This window comes from Myodes glareolus, chromosome 25, assembly GCF_982192425.1.
Source record: "Myodes glareolus chromosome 25, mMyoGla1.1, whole genome shotgun sequence".
Taxonomy (NCBI): Eukaryota; Metazoa; Chordata; class Mammalia; order Rodentia; family Cricetidae; genus Myodes; species Myodes glareolus.
The window spans coordinates 38463542-38467987 of NC_142050.1; positions in this window are offsets into that span (position 1 = coordinate 38463542).

Sequence of the window (4446 nt, forward strand, 5' to 3'; positions counted from 1 at the left end):
AGTTGGAGATTGTATCATATTGAATAAACTTTTAAAAAAATTAAGTTGGCATGGGGCCCTGTCCTATTGAGTAATGTTATATTGAAGGCTTTTGATGATACCTACTAATGTAAAGGCATAAGAATGAAAAAGACAGAGGTAATTTTTTTTATCTGAAGTTAGTATGATAACATTTATGAAAACCCTAAGGACACCAATGAAAAAGTCACTACCAAGAATAATTTCAAGCAGACTGATGACTAATTATTTTGCATGTACTATAGAAAAAATCAAAACAAAAGCATATGCTAGTGAGTACTGAACAAAATGACTGCATGAATTTCTAAAAATGCATTTTTGTTATTACTCAATGTGTATGTTCCTACATTTTGCATAGATATGTAAAGGCATGTATGTCTCTATGACATGACCAATGTAAAATTGTCCATAAGAATAAAAAGTAATGACAGGAGATGTGAGGAAAGGGAGGATAATAGCCTCTGAATGTCTCTGCTTTTACACTGTAATTGCGTTCAAAAGTGAATTTGTTAACTGAGCATGCTTAGGAATAGACAGAACTCTACATGAACGTGTCCAGACTCCCTAAGTAAAATCCCCACACTTCTCATTTAGGAAAAGTTTTGCTTTGGAAATAACACCCATGCTCTCCTTGCGTCCTGCAGGTAAGAAATCTTTCTGAGGTCTTCTGTCTTGGCTGTTGTGATGGCTATTCTTGGTAGTCAAACTGACTATCTCGGGAATTATCTAAAACCCAAAGAATTGGGTACACTGATGAGGATTTTTCTTAATTGGAGGTTTTGAAATGGAAAGACACTTCATTAATCTGGATCTTTTGGTGTAATAAGATTTACCCTTAATCTGGGCTAGACCTTCTGGTGGTACCCTACATACATAAAGGATATTGAAGAAGAACGGTCGCTCTCCTTTGCCTGATTGCCTTGGCTGTGGATAGAAATTCATTCCTTTACTCTCTTTAGAGCTGAGTTCTTAAGAATTGTGGTGTTTACCGAAGATCAGCTGAGACAGGCAGCCTCATGGATTGAGTAAATATTGAATTCTTCAGCTCTTCATTGGTAGATAGCCATCGTTGGACTACCTGTGAGACAGTCTAATAAATCTTTCTACCTACATAGATTTGTCCTATTTGCTCTGTTCAAGTAGGGAAACTTGACTAACTCTGCTGTGGTTTTTGTTGTTTACCTATCTGCTCACTGAGGAAGATGTGCTGACCAACAGTAGTACTCATAAAGTCATTCTTCCTTGCTCCATTTCTCTAGAAGAATTCAACTTACCATGAAGACTATGCTTTTACTATTATTCATTTGTCAAGTGATTGACCTGAATTTCCAGAAGAAAATTCCAACAGCAATAGAGCCATTATCTAGCCATCATCCAGTAGGGAGAAAGACCTATTTATTATCTTGCTTCTGATCTGGTTCCTGTTTTTCTTTCATGATTTTCTGAAGTCCCCGTGACAACCAGATTAAAAAAAACAAAACAAAACTGCATTTCACCTGTCCCCAGCATAAAGTCACAGAACAGACAATTCCTTTTGTATCCTAAAATCTCTCTTTAATTGTTAATATCTTGGGCACACTTCCAGCGATGGGCCATGGGAGTAACTCCATTCCACATTGTGTAATGGATGTGCAAGCTAGCCACACTGTGTCCAGGAAGAAGGGGAAGTGCATATGGAGTGCCCAAAGATAACAGCTACTGGAACCAGGGGCAAGTGCTATGGAAATGCATATCTCTGCAGAACTGGAAAAGGTCTGGGTCTGGAGTGAAAGGCAGGACCAGGAACCATTGTGCTGTGCCTTTAAGCACACCGTAACCCTAGGGAGGTTACTCCTGCCACTTAGACATCACTAGCCAGTCAGAATCTCTAGTCTGACCTGCAAGTCAAAAGTGATGCAGGACTCTTCTGGGAGCCAGGCTACAGGCTTGGTTTTGTCCTGGAGGAGGCACCGGTGGGTTTATGTGCTATGCTGTGAATTCTGCTTCAGGGAGCTGTGAGCGGAGCATGGGTGAACTGGGAAGCCATGACCTGGTGAGCAAGGAGCTGCTATCCCCAGATGGGGAGGAGTGGACTGTGAGGTACAGACACCAGTGTGGCAGGTCCTCCACAAGGCTGGGTAAGAACCCACAGCCTGATGCCCTGTCCTGTTAAGTTCCACGAGGTCTTTTAAAGTCTGTGGACCCAGTTCTCCATGGCTGAGTAACTTTGTTCTGTGGGCTGCATCTGTGTAGAGCATTGGGAGTGTGTAGAAACATCTCTGTAGTCAAGGTCAACATTCCCTTGGTATATCTATGGAAAACAGGCTGCCAAGTTCAGAGAGGTCTAGTTCCTCTAATATCTTCTAGAAGTTCTGCACTTTGCATTAAATATTCAGGCCTAAGGTGCATTTGGAGTTAATTTTGTGGAGGATATCAAAGACATGTCATGTGTTGGGTAACGCTCCATCACTAAGCTGTGATGTAGTAGAGTAGAATTGGTGATGTAAAGGATTTGCCAATGCTTAGTATGAGATCCAAAGTTACATTTTAATTTTAATTACTATGCCTGAGAGATCCATGAAACACAAATGTCTCCGATCTGCAAGCCTCTTATCCAAAGAGAGGTAATTCCTGAAATGCTTAATGCGGGATTCCCTTCTGTATGCCATGAATGTTTTATTGCCATTGGTTAATAAAGAAGCTGCTTTGGCCTATGGCAGGGCAGAATACATGTAGGAGGTAAAACTAAACTGAAATCTGGGAGAAAGAAGGCAGAGTCAGGCAGACACCATGTAGCTGCCAAAGGAGAGAGACAACATGTAGCCCCCCAAGAAGCAAGATAGAAGGTAATAAACCATGAACCTCATGGTAAAATAGAAAATAATATAAATCTATTAATTTAAGATGTAAAAACTAGTTAGAAATATGCCTGAACCATTGACCAAACAGTGTTGTAATTCATGTAGTTTCTGTGTGATTACTCAGGTCTGGGTGGCCAGGAAACCAAAGCACAGTCTCTGTTTACAAATGCTGGAGGCTGTTGTTTAGGGAGATAACAAGCCAGGTGTTTTTACTCCCCTAAACAAGTTCCTTGATCACATGTGGCAGGAAGTACATTAGGATATATGCTTGCCCCTGCTTGCTCTTCAAGGGAAGTGTGGTGAATTATGAGTTTTGCTTTTTTAAGCCCTGCAAAAACATAACATGGGGCCATTCCTGGGAACCCAGGTATGGACCTGACCAGGATTCATCCACCTAAACAGTATTTAATTAAAGCTCCCAGAAGCACAGGTCAACCGTCTCTGATTTCTCTATCATGATCTTGACTCCCTTTGTTCATATACTTCCTCCAGCTTCTCTTCTACCAGACCCTGGGAGCTCGGCCCAGTGCTTGGCTGTAGATCTTTGTGTCTGCTTCCATTAGTTACTGAATGAAGGTTCTGTTGATGTCCAAAGCCCCAACATAAAAACGACTTTTCCCTAACTCAACTGGTACGGAAGCACGGGAAATAATAAGACACAGTTCACACAGCAATATGGGAAAGGCATCTCAGGCTTTATTCATCCCTGAAGATCTACCAGTGTTTATTATCCTTTTATACCCCAGGTAAACCAAGGTGAAAACTCATTAATATTCTCTTTCTGGGGATGCGGGGAATACCGAAATACCTGTAACTTTGTCAAATACAGGAGAATTCCAAGGGCTGGTTGATTCTTCCATATGCTGAGCATTTAGTTGTTCCTTTACCAGTTGTCCTAAAGCCTACAGTTTCTCTGTTGTTAAAGGGCATTGTGCAAATAGATTTGTCTGTCATCCATTTTAAAGGCAGAGCCATTGATGCCTTGGAAGATTAGCAACTATTGTGCCGTTCTTGAAAAACCTGAATGGTCAGTGATTATTCTTTATAATACCTTCTAATATTTTCTCCAGAAACATACATTAATTTATGGTTTATTTCTAAGATGGGGTGAATGTTAATCTGAGTATTCCATTGCAGGAACAAATCATGCCCCCACAAATTCATTGCTATGCTAGACACATACAACTTTAATTTTCCTCTCTGTTCTTCTGGGCCTATACATCCAACCCATTTTGTGCTCTGTTTTACCTGAGACAAAATTCCAATCCCTAAGCATGAACATTTGCCTCCTGAAGAAGCCAATTTGGATGACAAGATTCTGGTGAAATTATTGTTACATCCACACCTGTGTCTACCAGGTGTTCAATGATGTCACTTATTCATTTTTCTAATTTGGTGTTTGTTCATTAATAGAAGTTTGCCAAAATACTAGCTTCATGGTTTTTCCTGAAATTTTTGTTCTCTCTTCTACAGCTGTACTATTATCCAGAGTAGTATGATTTCTTAAAATAGGCATTAGTTTCTTTAAATGACCTGGGGAGGAATTTCCTCTACAATGACAGGAAATGAATGAACCTGATTTGGCATA